Source organism: Glossina fuscipes, unplaced genomic scaffold (assembly GCF_014805625.2).
Source record: "Glossina fuscipes isolate IAEA_lab_2018 unplaced genomic scaffold, Yale_Gfus_2 1, whole genome shotgun sequence".
NCBI lineage: Eukaryota > Metazoa > Arthropoda > Insecta > Diptera > Glossinidae > Glossina > Glossina fuscipes.
This window is the reverse complement of record NW_023998415.1, coordinates 14,253,731-14,273,434: the sequence shown is the minus strand read 5'-3', so window position 1 is coordinate 14,273,434 and position 19,704 is coordinate 14,253,731. Positions and strand designations below refer to the sequence as shown.

General features: G+C 32.4%; 1 protein-coding gene across 3 annotated transcripts in view; it reads left to right on the top strand.

Annotated features, from left to right (window-relative positions):
- Positions 1–1,570: 1,570 nt before the first annotated feature.
- The window catches only part of LOC119631478 (palmitoyltransferase app), a 140,589-nt gene continuing 122,455 nt past the window's right edge, over positions 1,571–19,704 (top strand). Inside the window, exon 1 of one of the 3 annotated variants that reach the window (XM_038023727.1) lies at positions 1,571–2,214. The gene's annotated coding sequence lies outside the window, so the exon portion shown is untranslated. Of the gene's footprint in view, positions 2,221–17,631; positions 18,156–19,704 lie in introns of those variants that run through there. The other 2 variants (XM_038023726.1, XM_038023722.1) reach the window with 2 other exon arrangements.

The following is a 19,704-nucleotide window of genomic DNA, read 5'->3' as shown; positions in this document are numbered from 1 at the left end:
ATATGGATGGAAATGCTAAAAGTGATAGAATTTGATACTGACCAAGAATATGTATACTTTGTGGGGTCTCTGATGCTTCTTCCTGGTCATTGCAAATGTTTTGACAAAATTAATATACCCCATATCTTTTGATGATGGGTACAAATACACACTATACAGTAATTTTCTTATATACTTTTTATTGAGATGGGTGGTGTTAGGATCAGCAAACTAATTCTAACACAAATTTTGCAGCTTATAGAGCCTTCTAAAGATCCATAACACACAAACATCTGCCAGTAAGCTTTATAATATGATCGCCATTCCTTTAAGGCTATCATCTAAATAAATTGAGGTAAACTGTATCAAATTTTACTTTCTCTTGCTTCTTGTGCCAAAAAGAGGAAATTCGTTTATTATCGTCACCATTATCGATTCATTAATCTGCAGTTATTTTACTAAAATACATTTGCCCGAAATTGGCTGGTAAATGCGGTATAATCATTGACCATATTTTAAGCCCTTAGGGTGTATATAGTAATTACTACATATCACTAAATAAATCTATCAATAAACTTAGATGCTCAATTGTAAATGTTCGGCCGAAATCGTTAAAGACTTTTTCCATTGTCATATGAACAACACCAATGGTTTGTATCGGCGACAAAGAATACATGTGGAATAAATTCAGAGAAATTTTCTATTTCGTACGTATATAAGGCCAAATTTTTCGGATATGAAAAGTTTAATTCTGGTTATAAAACCACAAAACATAAGTTCATAGAAAACCTGTTGTCGTTTGATAATGTCGATAGTAGTATCAAATAAAATAAAATAATGCTATGTAAAATTCCTTTACTTTTGGTTTTACTATATGTATGATTTCAAATCTGCGGTGAGAGCGAAGGTAACAAATAATACAGAGTTCAGGGTTGTATTTTAGAACAATTCTTTATATATAATTTATATATATTTTATTTATTATTTATTTTCACAAATGTTTTATATATTTTATGTATATTTTATAGAAAATTACATATAAAACTATTTGTCACTGATTTTCGTTTTTAAAATTAGATTCCACCCTCTGTTTCGGACATTTTTAAGTTATTTATGACATTTTTAATTTTGATTTTTGGTATGTTTTGTCGGCTTAATAGCAGATATATAAAGAAGTCTGATGATTTCTTATGTACTGTATAAATATATGAATACTAAAAGTCTGAGAATAATAAATATATTAATAATGATTTAATACAAAAAAATTGTAAAAATTTAAAAACCGAAAAGAACAAAAGTTTTTAATTTTCACTCTTCTGCGAATTAAATAATATAAATTAATCCTCACTTTGAAATGCTTTAAATCGCGTTCCTTCAAAAATAATAAACGAAATTTTTTTAAACATATGCTTAGAGTCAGGTGTTTCAGTTGTGTAAGTACAGATGTGTTTGACGTCTTGTTCTTCTTCCGGTATTCAACAAATCAACAATCTAAGAATTTATTGCCATCTCCGTGAAAGAAAAAAATAATTGTGAACAACAGATGGCGTTAAGGTTATTGTATAAGCACGTATTTTATAAAAACAGTTTGTTTCTTGTTGTTGGCTTGGTCACATTTAAAATCGGAAAAGCGGTTCTTAAAATATTCTTGTCTTTTTGAACGATAAGGATGTGTAAAATTCTTGTAAATAATATACGTAAATAAGAGGAAAAGAGATAAGCAAAAATGAAAGAAGAAGAGTTAGTTGTGTGCAAAGTTCTGAATTAAAAAGTGAGCGGAAAAAAGGGGTGAAAAATACAAAAAAAATAATTCTGAAAGTATTTTAAAATTATTTTCTATAACTAATGCAAACTCGTTTTCAATATCTAAATAGAAAAGCGTTACGACACTAAGCAAACTAAGAGAGAATGTTAAAAAGAAAAAAATGTAATGAAATCATTTCTAAAACGGGCCAAGAATTCCAAAGTAAAACTTTAATAAACGCGTGAGTGTGTGCTTATGATGCTGCTGCTGCTGCTGCTGCTGCTTCTGTTGCTGCAGCTGGCTGATTGGCAGTAAAACTAAACGTTTACTTTTTCAGTCTACTTTGCGTTAGTGGATTAGTTGAGAACTATAGTTAGTTGTGGCGTCGTTCGTTTATACCAAAAGAGCCGTAAAAACGAGTCATCAGTTTTTCTTTTATAATTTGTTTTTTGTTTTTGCGTTACCAACAGATAGTAACGGAACGAAAAAAGGTAAAGGTAAAAAAGTAAAATGATTTGCTGTTAAAGCCTTAAAAATGAAACAGGCGAGATAAAATCGAAAGAAAAGAATGAAATTTAATATTTTGTCCATTACATGATTTATTTGCATTTTTTTTTGTGTTTTTTTTTTTGCTCGGATTCTTAACACGTCTCGCTCTCTTTACTCATTTGTATTTATTTATTTTTGTGACACGGTGTATTTTGTGTTTTGTCTGCCCACTGACTAACCATTGAATGTTTGTTCGGTGTTACTAATAAAGGGCGCTATGTTATGCTGCCCATCATACTTTTACTTGTTCTATAGCAAAGTTACTGTTTTTGATGTTATTGCTTCTTGTTTTTTTTTTTTTTATTGTGAATTTATATGTGTTAAACAAAAACAAAATTAAAAGAAGAAATAATATAACAATCAAGCAAAGTGCAAAGTGTCACTCACGCGAGACAAATCTGCATTACAATAATATAGCAATGAAAACAATAATAATAGTAAGAATAATAACGACAACAGGAATATCGGACGGTCGCCAATGAATCCATAGTTAATGAATAATAATAATGAGAGAAAATTAAGACAAAGAAGAAGAACGACAACAATAAAAAACTAATAATGATTAGGTATTGTCGAATTCAAAGCATTAGCAAAAAAAAGAAAGAAGTAATAATAATAATAATGGGCGAAAAGTGCAGTGATACTCAATTATTTGTGGATATGTATTGACTCAAGCTAATAATAATAATATTATAATAATAAGAATTGTAATAATAATAATAATAATAATAATATTGATAATATTGATAATATTAATAAGTATTATAATCATAATAAAGCAACAATTATGATGAACATATAAAGAAATATTTCAAAAATGTCAAAAATATTTGCATATAATTTGCCGAAGTATGAGAAATAAGAACAATTTTTAGTTTTGTGGAGGTAAGTAATTAATTTGTTTTTCTTTATATTTATACAGATATAAGTTTCTAGACAACAAAATTAACCATAATTTGAAATTCAATCAAATCTTAGCATATTCATAAAAATTTTATTATATAAGAAAAATGAAATGACCTATCTATGACTTTATGCTAATTGAGAGTCTCTGCTCTCTCAGGTTCGAGAAGAGAAACGGATATGTATTGAATCATTTTTTTAAGCTTCAGATATCGTTTAATTAAGATTAACTATATCATAATAATTTTGAAACAATTAAAAAAATTATAGCATTTCAATTAGATAAGTATATCGCTCTTTATATATCATAAAGTTAACGAGGCGAGAGAGGGAATGAGAAAACAAATTAAATAATTCATCAAATGATTTTATTCTAAACCGAACACCAATTGTTTTCTAATTCCGATTCGAATTTCTTGAGATTTTTTAAAAATCTTCCATCTACATCTTTTACATTTTCTATAAGAAGAATATTTTTTGAAATACTAACGCAAGTAAAAATTGAACGGCCCTAAAGACTTTGTAAATAGAATTAAATTTTCATAGTTGAATGTTATTCGTTTTCGTCGCTGCAATAGCAACATTTCTCGAAATAAATGTTTTGCGTTAGCAAATTGAAACATTTTCTTGCAAATTTTTTCCTTTCAGTATTAAAAGTTCCAAGGGCATATATCCGTAATTTTATTTTGCCGGCGTCAAGATAATTTATTTACAATAAAATGTTTATTTACACTAAAGCATTTACCTTTAAACCTTTGTTGTTTTAAGCAAATGTAAAAAGTTGTATTTTGTCTTGAGTTATTATCATCGTTACAATAAGACTCAAGCCTTATATAAATTAAATTATAGATGTGTTATAGGTGAACATTGGTGAAATAAAAATTCTCGATAATCTTCATCATCATATAGCATATATGAAAAAATTGTTGAACATTTTGTCGCTTATAAGCGTACTATTTAGCCGATCTTGACTATTTCCTTGACTTTCATAACATTTCTATCATGTTATGGGCGCATGGCTTGCTTTTGATCTACGACCTGTTGATATCAATTCGAACCAAATATCTCTTGATAGCGGAACAATGGATTGATTAACATTGTTACATCTGTTGTATCAGAATCTTACGCTGTTTAGAAATATTTATACCAATCTAGTGTTTCATTAGTACATCCCGATGTTATGGACGTAACAAACCCTATCCCCCTTTATATAAATATGAAATTTGCAAGCAAATATGAAATGCGCCGAAATATATATATAAATGACTATTAAAAAAGTCATAAGTATTCATCACATAACGTATCTTGGCTACTGTTATTTGCTCAAGTAAAGACAAAAAAAAAAATCGTAATGTTTTTTATTACGTGTGAGCGCGTCTGCAAATAGCAAGCAGTATACGGCGTTAGTGCACGCACACTATTTATGGATGTACCGGTTTTTGTTCTATCTCAGCTTTTGCAAAAATCATAAAAAGGCGGATACGATGAGATTGCGCTTGATTGTAAAGTGCTGAGCTAGTGCTAGAATGTTCTCGGTAATATTTATGAAAGGTAAGCTGGCCCGCATAAACTGCGCCAAAATGCTGATTTATTTAAGCCGCTAAATCATTAAGTCACTTGGCCAGCATATAATGTTAATATTAATTAAAACTTGCTTTCATTCCGTGACATTTAATTCTATAGTGGTTTCATTAAATAATTTCAAAATTTGCATAATTTCATATAAAATTATTCACTTAATTAAAATAGTTCTTAGCATTTTCACACAGTAAAAAAAAAAAAACAAGAAGAGGACGAAGAAGAAGAAGAGAAATGAAGAAAAAAGACAGGTTTCATACGCTAACTCGTTTCTATCTATATTCAACAACGAAAGTCTCGACAAGTCGATTATATTTTTTATATATTTGTCCTTCGATTTGTAAATATGTAGAAATGAGTCAAAGTGACTCCTTAAAAACATTATATATAGGATAGAACTCTGGTAAATTTCTCTGATTCTCGTATTTCTTATGTGTATATATGCGCTAATAATGATCAAAAAACGCAGTACGCTTACACGATTCGTCCGCGAAATATCCTATGCTAAAAAATTTTAACTTATGATTGTCAAGATCTATTAAAATTTGACTTAACAAGTCAATGCAAAAAAAAAAAACATGATATTTTGGAACTTTTAAGTATTAGTTTAAGGTGAGAAAAACTTCCTATCAATGTGTTTTTTTATTACCTTTTTCTACCAGAGCAGGTCTTTTTCCAATTTTTTTTTTTGGTCTGGATTAAATTTTGAAAGTTTGGTCGGCTAGAATTGCTCTAGTATATGTGTATATATGACAAAATTTTGAATGCATATACAAAAATAAAGAGGGAAAAAGCTGACTTTCAAATACTTTGCTACCACGAAAATAAAATTTGATATTATTTTCAAAAGATATTTTTTTTTCGATGCGAGAGACTATTTAATTCTATTATTTGTAATTGGAAGAATTTCTTGCATATATATTGACTTACGTAATGTGCCTGCCAAACAAATATAATTCGATAGATTAAACTTTGAAATTTCTCCCCATTGAGTTCGCTCGGCAAAACATGAATTAATTAGTCACTCGTTGTGAAAAGCGAAGCTTTTCGACACTTTTAAAATAGTGATAGTTAGATGTAGTAAGTTTTTGGGTAGAAGGTACAAGGTTGTTTCAGCAAACAACAAATTATGCATAGGTATTATGTGCACGTTCACTAATATCGGAAGAGTAATTCATTTTTGCAATGTCACCTCTGAGTTAATTTTTACTTTTGTGCCCAGACTATCTCACGCATAACAAGAGCTCTCACACACGCGTTTTTTTTTTTTCTTTTTTAAGGTAGGCAAAGGTAGATAGGCTAAGTATTACATATATCGTATGAAATTCTATACTCCTTATGGCGCATATTATTTTATATGATCTTTTAATCTGTTCGTATGTCTACTAATCCGTTTGTTTTATCCATTACTACGGTCACTTCTTTACTGTAAGAATAAAAACAAAAAACAAAATGTTTTGAAAACGACAGAGTCTCTTAGGCCGAATCGGTGTTAGGGAATTTTTCTGCTAATAAATGATTTGTAGATCAGTAGCTTGAAGAAAAACAAAAACAAAAAAAAAAAAAAAATAGATTTAATTTTTCCACTTGACTGCCTATCTTTTTTTTCCAAAGTGAGCCAACCTGAAATTAGGCATTCTCCTAATCGATTACAGTGAAACATTAAAAAATTGAGTATGATTTGTCCGTAGACATACCCGCAATGGAATAAAAAATTGAAACAATCACAAAAAATCGATAAGTTTTTTTATACTTGGCTAGAACTTTTTTAAATTTATTTATTTATTTTTTTTTTCAAATAATCAATCAATCAGGAGATGTGTCCCATTCGTGTAACACGATGACGGCCAGAATGAATAAGAAGTGTAGAAATGGGCGATGATCGAAGTCTAGTGGGTCTAGTGTATGCCCAGTTAGTAAGTGCTATGCCTGCATCGAATGTACACTCATTATAACTACGGCCAGATGAAAATTTACCGAATTGAGTGTTCAACACGCGAACGTTGACTGGTTGGTTAGTCGCGATTTTCACAGCGATGCGGCTAAAACTTGCAATCATTTCGGGAATATTTTTCAAAAAATTGTTACGTAAATGTTTAAGAAAATCGTCTGTATGTCTCAGTCCGCTTGCTTGCTAATGCATCCACATTTAACGGTGAAGCTTGTTAATTTTGCATATACAAACCTGATTTTTGATTTTAACTTCGTAATGAAGTGTACAACAACACACTGTTAACTTGATTGCTAGGGAAAAATTGTACATTTTATACAAGAAGTTCATAGCATATTCAGGTAAAAATGCTATAATGAATCAAATCATTCTTCAACTTATATAATTTATTACACATACGTTACATACGTTATAAGTGAAACTAAAAAAGTCAATAATTATTTGACTTGCTGCCTTTACACTCGGAACAATGTTAGTCCGCCTAAATCAATTTAAAAGCAATTGTTTAGCAATATTTTTTATATTATTAGTACGCTTCTGTATTCAAGAATATTTCATTCAGTTTTCTCTCTTTTCAGAGTCGAACAATACTTATGCTTATAATGGTCTTATACATAATAATTAAATAGTAATTAAACGAGAGAATGAATGCAAATATTAACCGATGAAACAATTAAGCCGAACGAAAAGCAAGCATGCACTTGATGACTAAACTTTAATGATAATTTTATATTCTTTTTCCCAATACACTTCGGTTTGAATGGGGAAATTTTTCAAACAACTTTTTGAAAAGAAAAAAAACAAAAAAAAAAAAAAAACTTTCGATTATACGCTCGTCGGTTACACTATGGCCGGTGGTGTTACGTTTGAGGCTTGCCTTTAAGTGCACGGCTAGTATTATTTAAGTGTTGAATGAGTTGAACTTTACACACACACAAACACACACAAACACACACAAACACACACACACCCACACACTTTTATATAAATTTTGTTCCGATAAACGCACTCTTTTTTAGGTGGCCGTTGTACAAGAATCTATTGTATATAGAAATTTTAAACGAAACTATTTTAGTTTTTATTTTTTGTGCCTAATATACGTGCTGTTAATCTTTAATTGGATTCTTTCCTCCTGCCTTTCGCTCTTCCTTTGTCTCCTTTCGTCTGACATGTGTGTAAGCACATGTAATCGCAACTTAATAAAATGTTACTGTAATACTTAATTTTGTTGTTATTATTATACCACAAAGACCATCATCATCATCATCATCATCATCATCATCATCGTCCATTCAATCACCGAAAAAGAGCGAGAGCATGGCTGCCGTTGATTTAATTTCTTCCAAAGCAATTTTTTTTTTTTTTTTTTTAACATTTCATATTTGTATAACTCTTGTTACATTTAAAGCATAACAGTCGATTATACTAATTGACGATCGATATGCGTTTTTGTCACCTTCAAAATGTGTACTTTATTTTAGCATTCCTTTCAAAGTGTAGCAGTCAAAAAAAAAAAAAAAAAAAAAGTTTCACGTTAAAGAAAAGAAATCGAACTCTTAGAGGGATTGCCTCATAAGCATAATGGGTCGAAGGATAGGTCAAAGATCGCGAATAACACAAATTCAAGTCATGTTAAATTTGTTTTTTCGATCTGCGGAATATCGTTTTTGATGCGAATACTTTTTAAATCGCATCAGAAAAGTTGATGGGCGTAAGCTGAAAAACCTTTCCATCACTATTCACTTCCATAGCAAAATTGAAGATTTTATAATTTCAAAGTTATGCGATGGATTGATGCTTTATGTTTGCCGGAAACGATATATTCCGAGTTCTTGGATTTACCGCGACGAAGCCGGACGTTAATAACAAAACGTCCACGATACATTAAAAGCATATGAAAGTGATTTTTCAGTCAACTAATGCTCTATGACTGACTATACGGTGCACGGTCGGATCGGTCGAAGAAACACTTCAAGCACTTAGCTAGATCGGATTGTGTAAATCTTACAAGTTCCGATCAAAATCTAAATTGACTGCTTAGCGTTAGGTCTTTTTTAAAACGCCAAGGACGATAAATAACGCGTACAGTCGCAGGAGAAAGGAAAACGGAGTAAAGTTGAAAAATTAATTCAACAGCAAACAAAAAAAAATAAAAAAATAAACCCTCAACTGCTCGCCATGTTAACTAATCACAAAACATGAAGAAAAGAAGGAAAAATTTTTTGAAATCACTTACATTAATTTATGCATATGCTATGAATTATTCACATGCCTACAAATATACCCCTTTATACTTATGTGATTTAAGCAGTGGCGAGGTACAGTGTACATGAAAAAAACTGAACAAATGAAATAAGGAGGAAATATGCTTCAAAGCTTGGTTTTTTTTTTTTTTTTTTTGCTAAAGCCTGTGAAGTTACCCAAAAAAACACTTGTCTCACCAAGAGCTAAGCGGAACCAAGAGTTCTATTAAAGAGTGTGGAAATAAATTCGAATTTGTATAGCAAAGATAGTTGTCGACTCCCTGAACAAAGCTGTGTCGCGTGATTACGATCAAAGTTTGGCCGGTGAACTTTTTGCTTTAGTTTTTCCCCTTTACGCGCATTGGTCTCCTATTTTTTCCTATTTCCACAATCAAGTGAAGCTCAAGTTGAAGCTCCTGAAAGTTAAAATACTGCTTTGGCTTCGAAAATATCCTGGGGGGAAAGTATTCCTCAGAGGTCCTCAAGCGGATTGAGATTGAAACTCATGGCTCCATCGTCACTTCAGTAACGATATACTTTGTGATTAATATAAAATACTTTGCAAACTGTGCGACACGGAGGGGAGCTCTTTTTTTATTGAAACGCCTCCTTATCACCATGCATGGTAAACTATTCTCCAATAAGTCATCATATGCCTCGGCGTTCGTCTCCCTTAGCTGCATAGTATATTTTTGACTTTGCTCGTGCTTGAAACGCAGGCCACCGTCATGGTTGCGCTTGTAAGACGTTACTCGAGGATATCGTACATCCATCCAAACACTTGTGGCGACAGGCAGATCCGTCCAAATTAAACTTTTTGCCATTGTTAAATATGATATTTTCAAGCCCTTCCTCCCAAAATTTGTATTTGTCGGCAAAGGCAATTCGGCTATTTTTATGGCGTTGAGCGTTAAGCGTGACCTGGCAATATTGTGTAAGACCGATATCGTTTTCAAGAAATTGTTCGATATGGTTTCTCGTTATATTTAGGCCGAATTCTAAATTTTTGTTCCTCTGCAACTCACACTTTCATTAGTTTGCTATATATCGCCGAATATGGCCCGTGTGGCCCGCTGATCAAATGGTTGAAATGCGTCCATTAGGTCAGGGTCCCTCAGATAATTTACGACTGTATTGCGGTGCTGACTTATTGCAACTGCTATCTCGTCAATTTTCTTACTAGCAAATCTCTCCCGAACACAACGATGAACACAACTATCCTTGCATCCAAGTATATTGAAAACTTGAGAGGAGATATTTTTTTATAAAATATAAAGTAAAAATTAAAATGTTCACTATTCAGCGGTAGAAAATCGAACGATGATAATTGCACAAATAATTAATTAATTAATTAATTATTTTCTCTTGAATTACAAATTTACTCTGATAATCGCAGATAACAGGGTTACAAGGAAGTGCTTGATAAAGAGAGAGAGAGAGAGAGAGAGAGAGAGAGAGAGTGAGTGTGAATACTCAAAAATATACAATTTACCATTAATTTTTAGACGGAATAAATAAAACTATGCTTGCACAAATAATTGTTTGCGAGAAATACGCTTTGTATTGGACGCGCATTAAAATATGCTATACAAATGCTATAAATGAAATGAGAGAAAATTTGCATCGTCTTAATCTATGGCAAGTGCGTAAATGTCTTAATATCATATATCACATATCACATATCACATATCATATATTCTATATTACATATATATTTCATATATCATTTTATTTCCGTACAAATCAACTTATGTGTACATAAGACATATGCATATAATTTGTGAATTTGTTTTTTGAAATTTTGGTAGATGCTACAACTAAGGTCGAATTCGATTCGGGTAATAATCATTTACCTCTGTCCTTTTCTTATTGCTCAATAGTGAGTGTATCGATCGATCACTTCTTACGCTTATGCAATTTATTTGTATGTATTATTGTTACCCTAAAATATGTTATAGTTTATAGTTTGGCACTTAATTCAACCTAATGCAGGTCAAAATGTACTTAAATTCATATAACGCATATATGTATGCTATAAAGATAAAAATGCATAACTATAACTACACAACTATAATCATATAAACTCTTAACACCTTTCTCCACAATGCAGCTAGTCACTCTACTTAAGTTTGCAAAAGTGAACGATTCAGTGTATGTACAATAGCAATACATATACACGTTATTGTTTGAGTTAAATGAAAAAATTAATTGAAAAAAATAATTGCTTCGTAATTTAGGTAAATTTGTTTATTTAGTGTAAAACTTGATATTCATTCAATTCAAACGTTTACATACTTCCCGCATAACTTGATTACATTTAATTTTTATTCATACATTGCTTTCGGTAATTTGCCCCTGGATACAAATATAAATTGAGAAAAAGTCAATATCAATAATTATCAACATTCCCGCGTCCACAGGTACTCTTTGGTATTTTATTGGCTCAGAGATACGGTTCGTGTTCTTCGTCTTAAAAGATTTTTCATTTTTCCCCTTTTCTCAGAGAACAAGCTTTCTATCACCGTAAGATTCAGATTTAATTTGACTATACCTGTGTGTCTTTTCGTCCACTATTGAAAATTTGCATGTGAAACTTATTGGAATTTTTTTACTTATAATAAGCGCATTGCATATGTCGATTTGCCTTATGGCCCCGGCCTTGTCGTAGTATCAGACATCATCAGAGTGTTACTACTTTTCGAAAAACAGTACATTTGTCTCCAAAATGTTGACGAAAGACACTTTGCAAGCATCTTATTCTTCTTAATTCATTATAAATTGTATTAAATTACACTGGGAGAGTAATAGCGAAGATGCTTCAGTGTTTTTTTTGACAGAATTTAATACACATTTTTTTTTGCTTTTCTTCTGATTTTTCCTTCCCACTAATCTTAACTATTTTCTTGGTTGTTTTTTACATTTCCTTTATATAAGCGCCACTAAATTATAATGTTATACTCATTTTGCCAACATGTTCGCTGCATTCGAAAGGAAATTTCAGAGAATCTATCAAATGTCATCGTGATCGTGATAAACGTGAAATTCTGAATTTATATTTGTCCGTCGGTGAGTTGTGCGCCCTTAATGTGCTTTTCTAATCGCAAAAATTAAGATATCGACTTGTTCTTGCATCCAAGTCGGTATTGAGAATGAGCCAAATTGGTTAGAGGACGCGTAGCGCGGTAAATAAATGGTATCGGGTGTACACGATTCGGTCCCAATCGATATGATTTTCTTTCTCGTTTATTTTTGTATGCTGACAAACTCCTACTATCATTGACGTACATCCATGACTTTTACATTAGCACACAGTTACATGCGTTTTTTGAACTGTTTTAATTTGCGTTTTTCATTTAACCGTTGAACACATTTTTTCTTGCATTGCTTCATTTCTTTTTTTTTTTTTTTCGGTAGCTATCGCATCTATGGCTTTTATTTTGATTGGTTTTTAAGATTGATTCGTTTTTTTTTTTTTTTTTTTTTTTTGTCTCTCTTTTTTCGACTTTTTATTTTGCCAGGATTTCGCTTGAATAATATGAATGAATAATTTACGATTATTTTTGTTTCCTTTGTTGCATTGTTTCTCCATTACGTCAATTTTCTATAGATATAATCTTCATATATTTCGTCTTTATTCTTTCGAAACGTTTAGAAACGTTCTTCTAGAAATTTTTGATTTTTTGCAAAATAATTTCCGTTACCATTACGTTGGCTGTAAAGATAATAAAGTAATCAATCCCCCTTCATTATAATTAGTGCAGAAAGTAAAAACGACTTGAAATATACTGAGAGCATTTCGTGAGGAAAGGGATTAGGGCTTGCAAGTACATATAATTCTTTTAGATAATTATCAGCCAAAGAAGTCTTATTCGAAAGAATACACTTGGTACGAAAATCTAATTAAATTATTTTTTATAGTGAACACGTTCGCCAAGTTGCGTACTTGACTTTTCTTTCAGCTTTAGTGAAAACATAAAATGCATTCTTGTCCAAAAACCAAAATATGGAATTCAAAATCTATTCAAAATCTTTTATAGGTATTCATAAGCGCTTCCCAGGCGTCAGTGATCTACAGATCACTTATTAACATAAGTATTAATCCGCAAAGACTGCACGCATGATGATGTTTTTCGCCAACGAGTCGTCTCTTCGGCAATCAACTTTCACCGGGAGCGTAGAGTGATCCTTAATATTTGCCTCGCTTCCCTCACTTCGAAAACTAAGTAATCTACATATTTGCATTTGTATCTTATCTGTTTTAGCTATAATGCGTATTATCTTGCGGTACGAATGAGTAGAAAAGATTTTTTTCACTTTCAAAAAAAAACAAAAACAAACCTAGTCGGCGTTGAACTTTTCTGTCAATCGAAGACAGAGAATGTGTAGTTTTTTTTTTGACTTCAGATATATGCATATAATTTTAAATATGTCGAACTCTAACACGCGCGCTTCGCAATTATCGAATAAATTAAAAACGCTACATATCGCAGCGGGATATATTGCAAAGAGAAAGCCAAAAATGAAAATATGCACAGAAGCAAAATATATTGAGCAAATTGTCAAAATTATTAAGAGAGATTTTGCTGCTGACATGGAACTGGTAAAGGGCCATGATAAAAATTGCAACGCTTTTCGTTGCAAACGGTCGGCAATTGAAGCTGGGCAAGTTAGATCCGCATTATTTGAAGCCACTAATATTGTATCGATATGGTCGGCCGAAGATGATTTTGTTTACGGCTCTTCCGAACCTAATTGGTTTCTTAAGAAATCAAATGCAGTCAATAACGAGATGATATCGGCATCTAACGAGCAGTCAATAAATCCTTTCGTTCAGTTCTACATCAGTAAGGATACTAACGATATTTATACGTTTGCGGAAATGATGCAAGTTGCCACCCAAGAGCTGAAGCAAAAGTATGCCGTTGTATGCAATGAAAAAATGATATCAATTGAAAGGTTCGAAAAACTTTTAATTTCTACGTTATGGTCGCCGCTTGCTACGTTCACTGGGAAGGAAATCCGTACCGAAAAATCAATAACTGACGGTTTACTACAAATACCGAAACGTACATTCAATTTAACCGATGGATTACTGCAAATACCAACAATAATAAAAAGGAAAAATTCCCTCCTAACTGACGGTTTATTGCAAATACCGATAAAAGAAAATTTTGAAATGCGCAGCGTAACTGATGATTTCTCGAAAATATCAACAAATGCAAATTCCGAAGGATCAATGTTAACCGACGATCTACTGGAAATACCCATAAAACGGATGCAATCATCCGATTTTTTCTAATTCCATCTACTGTGTTATCATTGTTTTCATATTCAATTATGTAGATTTTTATAAAAATGTACCCTAATAAATATGTAGGTGTCATGTAAACAGTGTCGGTAGTTGGGAGAACAAAAATTCAGTTTCTTTAAATATGTAATTTTTCGCATAGACAATTGCAAAAAAAAAAATTGTATTGACACAAAATGCATATTCAAATCGGATCGGTAAGAGAAGTGCGAATCAAAGGAAAGTCAATATAAATGTTAATATTGATTCAGTTACGTTCCAAGTTTTTTTTTTTTTTGATAACTGCTGGTTGCACATTTGACGTCAGCACTTGTCGCTTATACAAAAATTGAAATATATTTTTTTTTTTTTTGCATAAGACATAAGACCAACATGTATATAGCGAATAGGAAATTTTTGCTTGAATCCCTTTAGGAACGAGGAAAAAAAAAACACAATTACGAATTTCAGAAAGTCTCTCTGTAGTCAAGTCTTCCCTATTTTCCTGGGAGCTGGCATTATTTTCGAAGAGAAACAGACGCCGGAAAGTTGGTTCACAATTTCTTTTTGTTACCAACTTCTACATATATTAAAAGTATGAAGGCTTCTTTTCAAAATTGTCAAAATAGCAGAAATAAAATTTTCATTTCAAAATTTTACTCCTCGTCAGATATTAGTTTTCGCATTTTGATAGCAGCAGCATATGAGATTTGCATGAAAAAAAGACCAATCGTTGTTTTTTAGGCTTTCCAAGGTCGATGACTTGTTTTTTGCGCCCTTCAAACTGGCGATGAATTGAACCAAGTGATAATCTTACAAAGGCTAACGTTTGCCTATTAAATGCTTCTATGATTTCTTTAATGAGAATTCGCAATGTGGACCATAGTAGTCAAACCATGACGCTGCGATGTCGGCATGAATAGTTAGTGATTTTATTGTTGTTATTGATACCATCACCATTGTAATCATTGTCAACCAGAGGCACTGACCCTGACGACATCATTGCCGAAACGATTGCTGACACGATATTTGTGTGTCTTAAAAATAGCTAAAAATTGTTGCGTCATTGTGTCCAATGCGTTATATTAGTTTGGGGAAAAAGAAATCCATTATTTTTTCGGTAGATGGTTGCACTGATTCAGATTTATGCTCGTTGGAAAGGTGACATTTCGCAATAAAAAAAATTCTTTTGCTCTTTTTTGTTTGGTGCATTCAGTTGTGAGTTACAGCGTGTTAAAAATGGAAGTGAACAAAGAGAAAATTCGGTACATTTTACAGTTTTTCTTTGACAAAGGCGAAAATGCAAGCCAGGCGGCTAATATTGTGAATGGTGTTTATGGTTCCGATACTGTAACAGCCAATTATGTGCAATTTTGGTTTCGTAGATTTGATGTTAAAGATGCACCTCGCACAGGTAGGCCGGTCGTCGAAAATGTCGATAAAATCGAAGAAATGATCGAAGTTGACCAGCATGTTAGCAGTCGTAACATCGCCCAGGAGCTAAAAATCGACCATAAAACAGTTTTAAACCATTTGTACAAAGCTGGATTCAAAAAGAAGCTTGATGTTTGGATGCCACACCAATTAACAGAAAAAAACATGATGGATCGAATTTCCATCTGCGAAGCCTTGGCCAAACGGAATGAGATAGACCCATTTCTTAAACGGATGGTGACTGGAGATGAGAAATGGACCACATACGATAACCCTGTGCGAAAACGATCGTGGTCAAAGAGCGGTGAAGCACCTCAAACGGCCAGGAAAGTTTTGCTATGCATTTGGTGGGACTGGAAGGGGATTATTTATTATGAGTTGCTTCCATATGGCCAAACGCTAAATTCTGATCTCTACTGTGAACAACTGGACCGTTTGAAGATAGCGATTGACCAGAGACGGCCAGAATTGGCCAACAGAAGAGGTGTCGTGTTCCACCAGGACAACGCTAGCCCATACATATCTACAGTGACTCGCCAGAAACTTCGGGAGCTTGATTGGGAAGTTTTAATGCATCCGCCATACAGTCCGGACTTGGCACCAAGCGATTATCATCTTTTTCTTGCATTGCAAAATTTCTTTAATGATAAAAAATTGGAATCTAGGGAGGATTGTGAAAATCGAATACTAGAGTTTTTTGCAAATAGAGACCAGGACTTCTATGAGAGAGGCATTTTGCAGTTACCTTTACAAAGGCAACAAATCGTACAACAAAACGGTGCATATTTGACCCAAATCGGACAATCCGAAGCATGTTAAATAAAGTCCTGAAGTTCATATAAAAATAATGGATTTCTTTTTCCCCAAACTAATACAGTGTTATTGGTCTGGGTTAACAAAATTTCGATATCATATTTCAAGACGAGTGTAACCTCAAAATATCAAAAAAAAATAAATAAAAAATCTTCAAAGGTAATCATGTAGGTGATAATTAGATTTCGGTTTTGTATTCAGCCTTGTTTGCCACACAGCTGAATACCAAAATGAAATCTAAATCAGGTATAACTTCTGCTTATTTGAAATTGCGAGCCAATTTAACCCGCTTGTAATAGTTTTACGCTCACCTGAAACTCGAAGTAGAAAAAAATCCATTCATGTATACGATAATGCTTTCTTTGTTTTTGCCTTGTATTTTAAAATGTTTGTATTACTTAAAGGCCGGAATAAAAATGGTTCAACACTAATAATAATACTAATTAATTATTAAAGAAAATCAAATATGAGAACATCTTGAAAGACTACATGTCCAGTAGAAAATGACGAGAATTGACGATATTGGTAAAAAGGATCACTTGTAAAACTGAAAACTAGTACGCTATATACAATTTGCAATACCAATGCAATTTTGCACAGAAATAAATCAACTCTATACAGAATGATTTGCTTCGATTCTGGGATGGGGGTAATCTGTAATGTAACTGAAAGTTAGTCGTCGCCTTTGCCAAAACGTAAGCTTTGCCATGCAATTACGTAATTAGCTCCTTGTATAGATGTGTAAGTGATGCCTAGTTTTTGATCTAACTAAAAGAGTGCTCATGTCAATTGTAAATGAGCAACATTCGTTAAAATAAAAATAAGTGAGAAGCGAAAATATGAGAAATGTCATGGAGGCAGGGGGCATGGTAACAAGATCGAGAAAACTTTAATTTACTAAAACAATGTTTAAATAAATATATATCAACTTATTAGTCAATTTATTTAAGGAAATTAATTTTTCTTTTTTTTTTTTTTTCGCTTTTATTAGGAAAATTCGCATTTATTTTACATTACTTAGCCTCTCTGCAGAGGCTCTTGGAAGATAACAAGAGTCATACGTATGGCGGAAAATGGAGCCAAGTTGGAAATATTAATTCTTTGTGAATTCTATAGCGTTTTTGTCGAATGCTGTATAGAGTTGCAACAAAAGAAATAAAAAATTGATTAGGCATAAGCTACAGCAGATAAGTGTACTAAAATTTGAACATATATTCTATGGGCGATGCTATAGTATACGCACAATACCTTTGTAACACATAGTGTCTAGGTTGTATCACTATTAGAGAGGTTGCTGCGGATGTTGGCATTGTTGGATTGGCTCATGCCATGCAATTTTTTCGAATGTTTTGCACACGATACGTGTGGCTGTGAAGTTTATTCGGAATTTGTTAAATTTTGATCAGCAAGAATTGTCACATGAGCATCGCTTAGGAATTGTTGAATGACAACGGCAACAACAAACCCGATTTTCTCGAACGCGATTATAACCGAAGAAAGAGACGAAACATGGGTATATGGTTATGATTGAGAAGACCCGTGAAAGGCCGGAATATTGTCGCGATTAAGGAGATAAAGGCCGTATTGCAAAAGGTGCTCAGGTGCTCATTCCAAAAGCGCATATTAGAAGTGCTTCGATGATTTGAAAAACACACAGGAGCATGCGTATTACGTGTAAGGATGGGATGTATTGTGAAGGAGAAAAAATACATATTGATGAAATGCATACATAAATATTTTTCTAGTAAAGTAAAAGGTCACATTTTTTTTTTTTTGAACACACCTCGTATACGCGCATACATACGTGGATAATCTACTGTCTACTACCTTCAATTAATTTCCGTTGTTTTCTTTCCTTTTTTTTTTTTTACATAATCATGTGTAGAAGAAAAGTATTTATAACGCTATGGATGCTTTGTTATATAGCGTATAATACGCTATGGATGCTTTGTTATATATGTGTAATATGTATAATATATGTGTCTGCTTTCCTAAACATATTATAATTTACGGCATATGACGCGTACTTGTAGTTGTATTGTATCACTCATGACCGAACTTATTCGTGGTAGAGAAGCAAGTGTTTTTCCCTATTTGCACCATTCCTATATTCCGACATATCTTCCTCTTCTTATTGTACTTATACTATTCATAGGTATTATTGTATATTGAGGTTATTGTATATTGAGAATGTGTTCGTATGTTAGTGCAGGTATAAGCAATTATTTATAGGTGTGGGCGTGTGACATATTTATTTTGGAAATAAATTCAATTTTGATAACAGATTTGTTTTCTCCTTTTGATTTTTATGGTATTCTTGCATGTGTTTCTCATATTAAAATCTTTTTCATTGAAACGAACACTTTCGTAGAGTTGCAATTGTTCACTGGTATATATAGACTCTCAAGGAAAATATATGGGAGTTTAGTACATTGAAGAGCCCGCATTCGTTACACTATCGGCAACAATTTTTATACTCAATATCAAATAACATAAACTGCATACGTTCGAAATTCTCGAGTCGATCCGATTAAGTGTATCTGTTGGTGTTCGCTTTCATCCTGAGCGTACAAGATTCCCTCTACAGTCGTTTCGAAAATAGTTTATAATTTTCACAATAATTAAAAAAACATTTAACAAAGATTTCGATAAAAAAACTTGTGTTTGGATATGGAACTGCTAGTAAAGTAAAATGTTCGTAGTTGATTGTGTAAAAAGTTGGAAAAGGGAAATGGGCTGGAAGGAGCGCAAGTCACCATTAGGGATAAGAAATTTATATTTTAGATAATATTATTTTATGTCATTTATTTACAACAATAACAAATTAAAAGACTATCATTTTCGTTTCGTTTCGAAGATTGAACAAAGTCGCCACCAACAACATAGTTTAAGCCTGGAAAACGTCAGCAGTGTAGATACAATAGCGAGAAAGGCGGGATGAGATCTTAAATCAACTTATACAACAAGGGCAACCAAAGGCATGATCTTACCCGTTACGATATGTTTGTTTTCCTTTTCATTATATGCAAGTAAAAAATGTTCATATTACTTTTTTACAGAATTAGTGGGGGAAAATCTAATCACTGCTGCGGAATTTACACATTTCGATGTAATTATCTTTAACCAAGATGGACTGTTTATACTGTATTATACTGTTTTGGCATGCATCAAGTGTACCGTAAATATAGCTGCAAGGCAAAAAGAAGTTCGTGCGATGCTTCAG